The 14526-nt window shown below is 45.8% G+C and overlaps 1 long non-coding RNA gene across 2 annotated transcripts in view; it reads left to right on the forward strand.

The window, feature by feature from the left end:
• Positions 1-1736: 1736 nt before the first annotated feature.
• The window catches only part of LOC115031948 (uncharacterized), a 94360-nt gene continuing 81570 nt past the window's right edge, over positions 1737-14526 (forward strand). For both annotated transcript variants that reach the window (XR_003837603.2, XR_015044512.1), the window contains exons 1-2: positions 1737-2064; positions 6230-6278. This is a non-coding gene — a long non-coding RNA (uncharacterized LOC115031948). The remainder of the gene's footprint in view (positions 2065-6229; positions 6279-14526) is intronic.

A 14526-nucleotide genomic window follows, 5' to 3' on the forward strand; every position in this document is an offset into this window, starting at 1 on the left:
TGTTCACCTCCTTCCTGTCTAGGCTACCGGATATCATATCTTTGAATACACGCCAGACCCTCAGAAATTATCTCTTCAGGCGATGCCACAAGTGAGCAGTATTCTCTCAGCTTCCCAGATCCTTACTAAAAAGGTGTGTGTGTGTGTAGTGGATCATTTTCCCCCTTTTATATATAGTGTAGTTTTGAGAAGGGCAGCGAGGCATCCGCTTGGAAAATAAGATACTTCTTAATTTGACAGGCCCCTCTCTCCCATGGTAGCTTTTCGGAGTCCTCCAAAGTTCTGTGTAGCGTTGGTGCCCGAAGTTTTGCATGCAGTTAAGCTTCCTACTAAGCAAACCTGCTGGACATTTGTCCTGTGCCCAGGGAAGCACGCAAGTGTCATGAAGGGGTTGGGGAAAGACCCTCTGGGTTAAGGGAGGCGTTGCTTCGCGGGTAGAGGCTGAGAGGGAAGTTAGAGTGCAATGGGACCATTAAGTCCCGCCTTTCTTCCCCCATCTGTGCTTTGGACTATGTGGTTTCTGCCTTGGCCAAAAACCGCATCCACGTCCAAATACAGTACAAAACTCTCTTGGACAGAGTTAGAAAGAAGCCAGTGTAGAGAGAGACAGTTTGCTTCTAATAATCTTATAAGAATGCCCACAGTATGGCCCAAGTGGCGAGCAGATTCACGGTCCCCATGTGCTGCTGGGGTTGTCGCAGACGCGTCCACGGGCGTCGCAGCGGACGTGACACCGCATTTTCTCCGAATTCCTGCCATCTAGGATGGTGCAACCAGGGGAGGGGGTCATGGGGAAGCAGAGTGCGAGGCTGCGGAATCTGTTCTCTGCAGAGAACTGGAGCGAGCATGGAACAGCGCAACTCCGAGGGCGTTCACATTCGAGAGAAAAGCAACGCCCGGTCGTGGGTGGTTAATAGCTGGCTTCCCACAACCACGAGGCACGTCCCTGGCGGCGTCACTACCTTATGTTTTAATTTGACCTTTATTGGATCTTTGCTCCCCTAGGCTGAGGACTGGACTTGCACTCAGAAGACCACTGCCCTCTCTGGGGAGGGTGGGCCTTCTACTGCGGTTCCCTTCTCCTGAGCCGGTTCGAGTTCAGAACCTTGTAGACCTTGGAGTTATCAGGCATTCCCGGGCGTGGTCTAGTCGTGGGTTGCGGGGTTTTCTAGCCTTGGAACTGGGCGGTGTCTGCAATGCATCGCATCGCCTTAAGCTGTTCTCGGGTACTCACTCTCGCCGGTGCGCAGAAAGAGACAGAGAGGGGAGGGGTCACGCTTGACTATGAAGTGCCGGTGGGGTCTATTCAGAGTGTCTGTGTGTGTGTGTGTGTGTGTGTGTGTGTGTGTGTGTGTGTGTGTGTGTGTGCTGCAGCCGAGGAGGGAGGGTTCTACTGCCAAGGGCAAGGCGGAGGACTGTGAAGGCCGGCTGGTAGTGTGAATGCCTTCCCAGGTTCAGCTGCGGTGATCACCCGGCACTGCAGCTAAAGGAGCTGGTTGCACCTTGCGTGCTCCCCCGCCTTCCCTGTGTTCCCCGGCTTTTCCAGGAGGAAAGATGGGGTGCCCATAGCGGGTGGGGCGCGCCGGCTGCCCAGTAGGGCGGTCACGTGTCCCCCTCCCCCTCCTACTGCAGCGGGAGTTCCAATCAGAGCGCGCCAGGGGGCTCCTCCCGGGCAGGAACCACCCGGCTCCGCGGCGCGGGGTGGGCCGCCATCACCTGACCGCCCGCCCCCGCCCCCCGCGAGTAAGGGGCGGTGGTAGCGTCTGCTCGGTTACAAATGGCCCCTCCCGCCCCGCTCGCCCGCTCGCTCGAGCTCGGCGCGGACCCGCCCGGGAGCGCTCCTCGCAGCAGCTGCCGGGGTCCCACCGCCCTACCGGGCGCGGGCGATCAGACTACCTCGGAGGGCGCGCTCAGACACCCAGACGTCCGGCCACCTCAGTGGGTACACTCGGCACCCTGTGATCCGACCACCCGCGGAGGCGCGCTAGCCCTCTGGGTGGGCGTGCTGGGCTTCTCTGCGGCGGAAGTCTGGACCACAGATTGTGACTTCTTTTCTAGCAGTAGGTGAGTGCCCAGCGGGAGCGCAGGCATGGGATGCCCTCCTACTGTGTGGGAACCCCGGGATCCTCTAGGGCACCGGAGGTTTGATGTAATGACTAAGTCAAGCTTGCAGAACAAGTCCGAAGTCACTTGCCTTCTGGGCCTCTTTTTCGAGTTTCCCCAGTCCCTGGTTTGGGAAAGCGCTTTGATTTGAGGAATTCTTGTCTTGAGATACTTGACAAAGGTTGAAAAGACACTCAGATAGGAGCTGGTAGCTCTAGCTAGCTGGCGCAGGCTGGGTACACCCGGCGTGTTTGAATGTGGGGGGCGGGGGCCCTTTTGAGAATCAGCCCTGGGTAGGGCTAGGGCGAAGCCTCTGTGTCGGTCCGGTCACTCTGTCCCCCAAAGCCACTTGAAATGCCAAGGAGAGAAGAACCAGTGGCTGTAGATGTTGCAAACCAGCTAACCCCCTCCGTTTCTGATCTACCCCTGTGCTGCAGGTTATTCTGCCAAGGATGTGTGAGACTTGGAAGCGCCTAGGAAACACCATTTTTACTTTATGACTTTTTGGCAGAAAATATGCGTTAAAGTGTTGAATTACGAGGAAAGATGGAGAAAATAACTTAATTCGCGTTTTTGTAAAGTTTTTGTTTTAAATGCAAGGCAGTAGAGATGTAGGTATTTGAATCATATTTTGCGACTATACCCTTGGTTTTATGGACCATATATTCCTTATAACCTTTCAAACAAAACCCTAGGAAAAAATAGAAATAAATAGATAAATAAATAAAAACCAAGGTGTGTGTGTGTGTGTGTGTGTGTGTGTCTGAGTGTGTGTGAGAGAGAGAACAGGACTTCTGGGGAACAGAAGACAACCTCCTTTGATGAGTACAGTGATGGCCAATTTAATTTGTCATGTGCCACTGAAGGGGATGTCAAGCTGATAACATGCAGACTGGAGAGAAAATGAAGTAGGAGTTGCCCCTAGAGGAAGAAATAAGCCCTGATCCAATTACGCTGGGGAGAGAGCTGAAGGCTAGCCCTTCTGCACTGGAGCTGAGTCTTCTTGGTGGAGGTTTAAGGGTGCAGTTTGGGATACAAGCTCTGAATTCAGACACCCAGCAGCATAAAGTGTGTGTGTGTGTGTGTGTGTGTGTGTGTGTGTGTGTGTGTGTGAGAGAGAGAGAGAGAGAGAGAGAGAGAATGGGTGTGTCCAAAGACAGCTCTTACCCATTTACTCTAGCTGCACTTGCTGAAGGGTTGAGAGGTGTGCTGACTCATAAGGCTGCTAGCAGAGCTTAGCACAGTTAGATTTCACTTCTAGACCTTAACCACTATATATATATATATATATATATATATATATATATATATATATATTCATTCTTATCAGTCTCCTCCCTAGGAGATTTTCCTTGGGCTTTTATATTCACCCCCTTCATTTTGATAACCACCATCTGCACTGGTGCACACATCTCATTTGGCTTGACACAAAGGTTTTCATCTCCCTTGTAACATTAGAAACAGTGACAGTCTTAACCACCCCATTATGTTCAAGGTATTTGTGGAGAATATTGGAAAACCAGAATGTGAACAATTCAGTTTTCTGAACAGCAGAGAATCTCTTTGCCATTACACTGCAAGACCAGGGAGCCCCACCCTTCTTCTGAGTGTCTGCATGACACCAGGGAAGGAACCCTGCAATTGCAGCAGTGCAGGGCGAGGCAGCATCGGGCTCTGCGATGCCTGTGCTCATGTGCACTAATGTTGGAGGGGGCTTCGACTCCTGTGCAGCCTTCAAAACCTAATATTACTCCACTTCACCTGTCAGCTTCGCAAACCAGTATTTGTAATAACTCTGAGAGGCTGATTTTGTTGGAGAAGACACAGAGTGAAAACTGCTTCTAAACTTTACAGTCTGGGAGGCTGAAAGACACGGCGAGAACAAATATCAAAGGCTTTGGATCTCCTGATAAGATTTCTTAATAAAAATAAGGGTTTGGGTGTTTAGTGTCTTTTGGTTTGTTTGGTTTTTGGTTTTTGGTTTGTTTTTTTTTTTTTTTGATGAGGTTTTCAGGTAATATACAGAATAAACCAGCATGTGTGATAGTTAAGCATCTGGTATCTTCATGAGAACAGGAAGAAGAAATAAATGGATGCACTAGCCCTTTACTGCAAGCTCCACCAAGAAGAACTGAGTCAGGACATGCCACATCTGATTAGAGGAAGCCACCTCTGCAAAGACAAGATTTCAAATCTATAGGAAAGAAAGTATTATAAGCCCTTTGAAGAAAGAGGCGCTCTGAATTCATAATTCCTAATTCTCACTGCTACCGTCTGTGTATCATCCGCACAGACAGCAGGGCTGACCAAGAAGAAGAGAAATTTAAATCATTTTTACTTTCTTTAAAAAAAAAATTTTTTTTCTCTAGAAAGATGCCCATTTGGCTACCTACCATCCATTCTTAAAGTAGATATGTTATTTAAAAGGAAGAAAAAGACATTTCTCACCTGACAGCTAGAATGAGATAGCACATTTCCAGATCTGGCTGGACCTGTTAGCACTTACCTCAGCCATTATTGCGAGTGAAAATTGCATGTTTCTTTTTAAAGCGATAATTCAAGTTCAAAGCTCCTTCTGTCCCCCCAACACACACCTTTCCCCTTACATTATCTTCCCCTCTTTTAAATCTACAAAACACAACTACAAATCCCAGCACCTTGAAGGGTTTGAGTCCCTGGAACAAGCAATCAGGTAAATTGCCTGTGATTGCAGGTCATTCTAAAACTCAAATCGATTTCAGTAGCTTCAGGACTCACATGGGCAGATCCTGGCTCTAGCACTCAGCTTCAGGATTCACAAGGGCAGATCCTGGCTCTAGTGCTCAGCTTGGATGCTAGTGTCTGGGCAGCCATGCTTCAGAGAGTCTTTTCCTAAGACATCAGCAATTATCTGAGGAAGCTGGCACTGTCTACTTGCTTGCTGTTGATTTCACTGTAAGAAGGTTCCAGAATATTACTGCCTTGCGTTCCCACAGTAGATATATAAACTGCATTGTGTGAGGAACATTCCAGAACATCTCAATGAAGCCAGCGACCTGGCTGGATTAACACCTGCCCTGCTAAAACATGCCAGCAAATATCTCTCTCTCTCTCTCTCTCTCTCTCTCAACCCCAAGAGAGATGTTGCTAATGAACACATCTTTTTCAGGACATTGGAGGGAATTGAAGGACAAAGGGAGGGGGTGTCTGATATCTGACTTAGAGTGGGCCTCTGGAAATCTTTCTCATCTGCCCACATCACATCATACCTGAATTTATAAGTGGTTTGATGAAAACCCAATTTGCAAATCAGCCATTTCAGGGAATTTTAGATTTTTATGTATTTGAAATTTAATACATTTTTATTTTCTCTCTCTCTCTCTCTCTCTCTCTCTCTCTCTTGCATGTGTGAGTATGTGCATGCTCGAGTGCGTGTGCATGTGAGTGTGTGTGTGTGTGTGTGTGTGTGTGTGTGTAAGAGTGTGTCTGACAGTAAAAAGTAGCTTTACTTAAAAAATCTGAAAACTGGGTGTGGTGGCACATGCAGCACTCTTGAAAGACTAAAAAAGCAGAGCAAGGAGGATTCATGTTCAAGACCAGACCTTGTCTTCAAAACAAACAAACAAACAAACAAACAAACAAAACACAGATGCTGCAAGCCAGCACTCCCCACCCCAACATTTGGAATTGCAGCTCCTTTCATTTGAAATGACATTAAATCGTTGCACAGATATTTCTGCAGGATTCAAGAATGCGCCTTGCGTGCACATTCTGTCGAATGCACTCGCATCCCACACAGATGAATTTACTGCTCAGGGTTAGTTGATTTTCATTTTGAGGAGACTCTGGGGTTGTCAGAAGCATTTTTATTTGTGTCTTTCAGTAGATATTAGGTTCTAATTCCATTTAGCTGGGCTATCTCTGGACCATCAAGACCCTCCAACTTTTTTCAATGTCTCAATTTTTTTTTAGGGTGCTAATTTGAAAGCTTGGGGTCAAAATACTGTGGGTAGCTTTGCTCAGATGCAGTTCAGAACTCATCTGCTCGGGTCAGACTGCTTTGACTGTTCTCCGACATTCACAGATTTGCAGACAACCCTAATGCTGAATTGGTAATGCTAATGTTCTGGCTGTTTTGGTCTTGCAGGTGTTGACTGGTCCGACTGCCGCCCTTCTGCCCGAGAGTAGTTCAAACTGTAAGTTCAGCAAACTAAATAATTAAATATTGATAGTTTTAGAGATCTATACTGATTTTCCAGTCTGTCTACTCAAGATTCTGGCTTCCTAAGAGGGGAGCGAGGGTGGAGACCATCGCCTGGAGGGATGTGTGACATGGGGACATTTATTGACAACCCAGCAGTATGACTTTCTATGAACTGCTTAGGCCATTGCAGCCATTGGCCCGCTTCCTTCTGAGCTCTTTCTTGCTGCATTGTAATACTACATGAAGCTTCATTGTAGCTCTTGACTGACTTCCTTCTGAGCTCTTCTATGCTACATTGTAATGTGACATGAAGCTTTGGCATCTGGGTAATGCTGAATTGGTATTTCCCAGATGTCTTTCTTTCTGGATAGCCTTGTGTGCTCTCATATCTTGGTTCAAGCAGATGGCTCTTAATATGTAGATACCTCCAGATTCAGGAGCTGAATTCTTTGGGGTCAGATGAAATTCTGTGGTTAGTAATTTAACATATACACTAGCCAAAATGTCGGCTCTCAGCTGACGAAGGCTGTGCTTATAGAATACTATACTAGTAGCTTATAAAATGGAATGTATTAAAGTACCCAACAAAGAGGCTGCATAGGGCAAGACTTTACAGACTTCCTGGGGCTGGTTCTGCCTTCTCTATCTTATGGGGTGTCGAGTGCTTCCAAATGTGACTCTTTAAGCAAGGGGGATTATCTGTGCTCTGAAGGAATTGGTGCCGGGAGAGACACACTGCAGCTTCATAGACTTTGACATGTAACTTAAAATATTTTTTAAAAATTCTCAGGCACTTAATGCATTCTGCCAGTGGCTGGGCTCTGAAAAGCTGGTTTTTAATAGAAAAGACATTTCTCTTATCTTATCTTCTCTCTTGTTTTTCTACCATCCTGTGTCTGCCTCCTTGTCTAAACCACAAATTTCTATATCATTCACTTCACTTAGAAATACCACTTCCATTTTATTCCTCTGTAGCTTATTGCTAGAGCTGCTAATAGACTTTCAACACAAATAGTGTATTGATCACCGAAATCTCTTTCGAGCTTGACTGAATATACATAATGGGGTGTCAATCGGAGGAAAATCTCATAATAAATGGCAGGCGACTTATATTCATGAGAAAAATGTCTTGGGCAGCACACAAAATATCATGCCTACTGTAGCATGACAGGCTCGCCTCACCGGTCCCGGCCGGTCTCTGCGCATTCATGGTGGGTGTTTAATAGGGAAGGCAGGGTTCGAATGCCATGCTCCTGAGTCTTTCCTTTGTTTGTGTGAGAGGCATTTTGTACACTCCACAGAGTATAAACATCTTCTAGAAGCACCGCCAGCAAGAAAGATCTTTTATACCTGAGGAATTCATAAATTGCAAACAAATCTGTTTAAGTTGATGTATATTTAAAATCAGCTACTGATTTATGCAGTCCATATTTTTAAATTTTTTACCATGTGTGTACCAGGGCATACACACACTGTATGCAAATATTTTCAATGCATGTATGGGAACACACAGTATATTTAGAGAGAAGCCTGTTTTACATAAATTATTTTTAAGAGAAACCCAACAGAGGAATAGCCATGCATTAGGAAAGCCACATTTTAATCTCTCCACCCCACCCCCCTTTAAGCTTGCTGTTGGATGGTATGTGAAGGAATTTTATTTTTATAATTTTATATGAAATTCTGCTTTTCCTACCAGAAGTCTTGAATTGTTTCTGCAAACCCATTACTGGAGAGGCTGAGGCAGGAGGGTAGCAGTGAGTTCAAGGACAGCCTAGGCTGCAGTGTGAAGCCTTGTGTCAAAAAGTTGAATTTCCAGCCTTGATGGCCAACACCTTTAATTCCAGCTCTTGGGAAGCAGAAGCAGGGGAGATCTTGATGAGTTCCAGGCCAGCCAGAGCTACTGAGCAAGTGAGACCTCATCCCAAACCAAAACAAAATGGCCAATCAATACAAAGGACAGGGATGGCTGGGTCCCAGGATCTTGCTATCCAGCAAGCCTGGTCTTCTTGGCAGACTACAAGCCAAGGAAAGATTATGTCTCAAAAACCAGGGAAGATAGCTCCTGAGGACAACAGCTGGGATTAACCCTCAACCCTCACACTCCAAGGCACGCACGTGCACATGCACCTACATAAACACACACCTACACACACGCACAGTACTAATAATAATACATATTGCTCTTCCTGATAGAGCAGTCTTTGAGAAACTAAGTGTCCCCAGTGAGAAGGAACCTTCAGGGTGGTACCTTCAGTTGGATGATGGTAGGCATTTCTGGCAGGGTCTGGTTCCTTTATGCACTGACTTGGCAACTGTGGCTGCTGGTTGTCTATATAGAATCCTGCTACCGAGGGATCATGGGAGGTCCACAGCATTAGCTGGCACACTGCTCCGCCCCATGACAGACTAGAGTGTGGTGTTTTCTCAATCGATTGGGTGAGATACAGCCCAGTTATATCGGATATGCCACCTCTTCTCTAAGCAAATGGAGCCAATGACTTTTGACATTGCCAAAAATCAAATTTTGGTTTTTTTAAATATAATAATTCAGCATATGCATGCATGCATGCTCGGTGGTGAACATACCACAGTGTGCTGTGGAAGGCAAAAGATAGCTTGTGGAAATCAGTTCTCTCCTTCCACCATATGAGTTGCAGGGACCAAACTCAGGTAACCAGGCTTGGCTGCAAGTTCTGATATGCTATGGATGACGGGGGTGGGGAAGTCGTGCAAAAAAGAAATTGATGTTTAGAGAGATGGCTCAGTAGATAAGAGCACTGGCCACATGACCATGAGATGCCAGCACATATATAACAAGCTGAACATGGTCATATGTATACCTGTAACTTCCATACTTGGTGTGGGCAGAGACAGGAGGACCACTGAGGCTTGTGAGCTGCCAGCCTATCTCCAGGTTCAGTGGGAGAGCCTTCATAGAGGAGGACGCCCAGCACCCTTGTATAGATGTACACACATATGCACCCCACACTCGGTATCATCACCGTGTAAACAGATGTCTGTTTCTGCTTCTTAGAGCATTTAAGATGTTTTAACGTGTGACGTGGTGTGGTTTTTCATGGTCTCCACCTCAGGAGGCATTTATATTAGTTGGTGTGCCAATAAGGATAGGTACGGCTGCTGAGGTATAGACTTGACATTAAGCTCCAACCTTCCCTCCCCATAGCAAGAACTTGCACCGTTTCCCCTGCTGCTTTGAGGAAATGTTTTTTCCCTTGTTTTTATTGTTTTAAGTTTTTAGTTAGCAAATGGATGGGGTACAAAGTTTGCTGAGAAAATGGATTACCAGAAAGCTGGTATTTAGACGTTCAGGGATGTGCATTATGGGAAAGCTTCCCTTACTGTTAAATGATTACTATAAAATATGCCTGATGAATAATCTACATATATTATTATGCATGTCAGTAGCTTGGTTCCAATTAAGAACTGTATAGGGGGTGTGTGGCTTTTCAGAGTCAGTCAGCTGCATAGTTTATGCTTGGAGACTATGCTGGTGTGGTTTTATGAAAGGTAAGTTTAAACTCAGCTGTAAGAACAAGCCTCATGAATTTTAACCTGCAGAGAAGTACATATGCAAAAGTTGGAAGAAAACTGGGACTTCTTGGATGTCTGTGATGAAAGAGAAAATTAAATCCTAGAGAAAGGAAACTTGGAAAGAAAAAAAAAATATTCCCAAAGAATTTGAGTAGGAAATCTGCATTTGTAGACCTTGCTTGTCTTGGATGTTGGGTGGTTTACTGGTGTATCTCACTAAAATGGGCCAGAAAAGAATTAAATGTTTTTTTCCCATGGACTTGTTGGCATGGGTTGTAGCACTGGACCCCCGTGGTACATTACTCGCTGGATCCATTTCTCATTGAAAAACATTAACATATCTTTTGGCTACATACTATCCAGTTAGGTAATATAAATAAACACACTACTTAAATACATTATTTTCTTGCCAGTTTTAAACCTATACTTAGACTACAGTTTTAAACTTATACCTAGAACAAATTGGGTAGAATCAAAAACAGCTTCAATATACCCACCAAATTTTCGGTAATACTTTCGCATCATTTAAAAATATATTCAAGGACCAGGGAGACTGCTCAGTCAATAGAGTGATCTGAGTTAAATACCTAGAAGCCATGTTATAAAAGAGAAAGGGGAGCGGCCAGGTGTGATAATATATGCTTGTGATCCTAGCGTTAGCAGAGAGGAGAGCAGCCTGGGTGTTTCCTCACCAGCTATCCCAGCTGAATAAGTGAACTCCAGGCCTCAGGGATCCTGCCTCAGAAAAACAAGGTGGACAGTGACTGGGCAACAACCCCCGAGGGTGTACTCTGGCCTCACACGAATGTGTATGCACTCAGAATCATGCACACACATGCACGTGCATGAGAATGTTCATATACACAAGTGCACACACACACACAGTATTCAGCATCACCTAAAAAGCTGCAGAATGTACAGCTGTGTCACAAGCGTGACACCAACATCCCTGGAGTTTGCTGTTCAGTGGCACAGCAGCTAAGAAAGATCTAGTTCGTTGCGACTGCGTTTTTCAGCAGCCTAAAAGCAGCATGTTTAGAGGTACAGCAACTGGATAGAAAGGCTGCTGAAGCTAGTCCTCACGGCCATGTAAATGAGACCGAGGATAAGGTGGTAGATGAAGATGATAATTTGCTTTTAAAAACTTGCGAGGTTGGTTTTTAATTCCACTTTAATAAAACACACATTTGGGTAAAAAAAAAAAATTCAGTGCATGTAGTAATACAGTTATCGTCAGAGTAGTTGGGTGTAAATGACTTTTAATAATTTAGCTTTCTGTTTAGTAAATAGTTTATTTTAAGGTTGTATTGCTTGCGAGGGGAAAATTGAGAGGAATTTGCTTATGGTCTGCAACTGAGCATCTTGCAAGTTGGTCTTCCCAAGGAAATACTGAAACTGAAAAGCCTACGGCTTCCCTTCATGTTTCTCTCAAACTTCTAGATCACCATGGAAGCACGAATAATGTTACGTCCACAGAGATTTAGAACATCCTTATCAATAAGTGTGCACTAAATAAATATAGGACATACAGTGCGGAGTCATTAAGTACACTGATGCTTAAATGTATACATCATTTCATATGAGACAAAACCATTCCTGTTTAACCGAAGCCCAACGCTTAGACATGCATAAATGTTGTGTAAAATTAAAGACAACAGGCTTGTTGGTTTCCACTTAGTTTTGTGTGAGGCAGATACTATATTAAATTATTTTTCTGGGCGGCTGTGGAAATGTCTCAGTGGATAAGGCACTTGCAGAGCAAATGTGGGGACCTGAGTTCTGGTCCCCAGCACTGTGTGAAGCTGGACGTGGTTATCACACATCTACAATCACTGTGCTCTTACAGTAAGATGAGAGATGGAGACTGGGGAATTCCCAGACACTGGCATACCTGTGTGGAATGGAGCCCAGACACAGACCAGGTGGAAGGAGGTAGGATGAGCACCCAAAGTCACATAACAGGCACAGCACGGCCTGCGTGAGCCTACAGCTGCATGCACACCCAGTGTGAGCCTACAGCTGCATGCACATCCAGATTTTCTTGTTCCTACGGAGATCACCATCGCCTCCCAGAAACTGAGTGGTGATTTATTTGTTTGCTTGTTTTTGTTTGTTTGATGAGGATGAGGAAGCTTTAAGGAGCTAGATTCTTTTATTTTTTAAAGTAAAAAAAAATCTGCGAGTCCAACAAACTATACTTTTAGCTTGAGTTTCCTCTTTTGGCTTGCTGTGGCTTCAGCCCCTTTAGACCATGTTTTGGCCACAACTATGCAACAGTAACGATATGCAAACCCAGTGAAAGAGGAACTGGGTTTTGACTTATCTAAGTAGAGGGTGGCCTTGTCAATGAATCCTGTCCCCAGGGATATAAACATCCAGTGTCAGAGCCAATGCGATTCTCAGGCTAAGCAGCCATTCATGCTTCATGTCCTCCACCTCATTGACGGATGTCCCCTGTGCTCGGCATGGAACCCAGCCTTGTTCCTGCTCCACTAAGTTCCACCCCAGACCCAGTAGACATCTGAGACACCCTAGGTGCTCCCTAGATACCTGAGCTTTTCCACAAAGCTCTTCAAAACCATTTTTCCCTCTTTTTCTTACAAGATGAAAGCTTACAGAGTTCACTATAAGATTTTAAAATGTGAAACCTACCCAGGTCCACAAGATTGGGCTCCCGCATTTGGATACAATCCTTGGACATTGTTTGGGGGAAAGAACAGAAATGTAAGCCTCCATGAGGGTCATGAAGTGCTAGCTTCTGAAGATGCTCTCCACAAGGCTCCTCAGCCCATGTGTGCAGGGTTGGAATGCCTTAAAGCAGGCAAGCAGACAACCTCTAAAGCTAGAATTTAAATTGATAGCAAAATAGAAAACAAAACAGCACACGGGGAGGATTTATAGCGGTGACTGCTGATGTTTCTTGGGAGGTGTTACTAAACGCAAGGAACCCAGCCAAATGCCAGCATTGTCTTCTTTTCCTTTGTATACCCAACAGATACCACTGAAAGTGACCATGACGACAGAACCCTCTTAGCTCTACTAGCTCTGAACATGAGCTTATTTGGTTGTATACAGTGTCAGCATCTTAACTGTATCATGCTGTGGATCTCAGCGGTACTAGACATGTTCTCTATACATACAGCTGCTTGAAAGATGTCCAGAGTGCCTAAGAAATTGAATGTATCGCCTTAAAATTATTTTAAATGTCATATGCTTTCTACGTATTGGTTCATCCAGGTTTGATGACTGATGGGCAAATGTTGGCCCTGCACTAAAGTCCTTAATACTCTGGAAGTTGGTGGCTGGGTGGTACCAACCATGCCCCAAGCATGGTGATGGCACAGCACAGCCTGCAGCTCAGGCTTGGTCTAGGAGGACCGCGTCCTCTTAGGAATCAGCATAAGGTGCCACCGCAGCTCCAAGACTTGGTGTCCAGCTTGCCACCAATGCCAATGGAGTGTGACTTTTAAGTGCCCTTGAATAGGCGTTCTTGGCAGTGAGGGAGGCCTTTGTATTTCCCTTGGGTGTGGGTGTGGTCTCTGTTTTTCTCTCTCTCCGCATCCCCACCACCCCTATACATATAGTTAAGGCCCATGGCTCAAGGTGGCATGGCGTTTGCAATCCTGATTTCTGAGCCCTGGACTCTACATGGCCTCAGGCCTGTAACCACAGGTTGTAATCGCAGGCTGCTGAGATTTACCTTTTCCCTCTGTTCCACTGAGACTGAGCGAGGTGAGGAAGCCTGTCTCTCATTCATTCATATATAGACATAGACATAGACATAGGTATAGATATACACTATATAAAGGCTAGTGTATATCTATGGGTAGATATACACTAGGATGGCTAGTGTATATCTAGATATACACAGGATGGCTAGATCAAAGCTTGGTGGCTTTATCTCAGTCCTTCCTGGCTGAACCTGGAGAACCCCCATTTCAAGAATTACTGGTGCTTTGAGGGTGGCCTCAGATGTCTGAACCATGATTTCAAAGTCATCTACCTCCATCCCAGGAAAGTCCTCGGGAATCTTCTCTGGACAGGTCAGTGTATGGAGATTCACTCACTGGCCTGCTTTTGAGTGCTCTTGATGGAGGAGAGTGGGAGCTGGGTGCTGAGGGCTTCATCCTGCCAGCTGGGTAGGAGTCAGTCCTGGAAGAGGAGGAGGCAGAGGAGGTGAGCACAGCAGGTGGAGGAGGTGGGCAGTGTTAGAAGCTGAGAGGCACCTGTCAGTGCAAGCCTGAGGGACGTGAAAGGCAGCTCACCAAGTATTCAGGTGTGTCAAATGTAGGGTAGAGATGGAGGGAGGCAGCGTAGCCAGGAGTGCCAGCTTTGGGTCTCCCTCACTCTCATAGGCCCTTCAGTTCTGTCTTCAGGGTATCACAGCCCACATGGGCCTCCAGCTGCCGCAGCCTCTCTGGCTGGCTGGACCAGAACAGCTTTTCCTGATGTGATCGCTGCTACGTGTTGCTGCTGCTGTGTCCACAGTAGGTACCAGGCTGCTGAGGGTCGTTGCAAGGCTGAGGTGCAATCGTCGCTGACAGCTCACAGATTTCCTCACCTCACTCAGCCTCAGTGGGATGGGGGAAGTTGTAAATCCCAGCAGGCTGTGACCACTAAATTGAGTAGGACATTTCCACATGCTTGTCGCTGAGAGGGCATTGTGGGGAGTGCACGGCCAGCCT

This window comes from Mus caroli, unplaced genomic scaffold (assembly GCF_978045245.1).
Source record: "Mus caroli unplaced genomic scaffold, Mus_caroli_1 scaffold_11, whole genome shotgun sequence".
Lineage (NCBI taxonomy): Eukaryota > Metazoa > Chordata > Mammalia > Rodentia > Muridae > Mus > Mus caroli.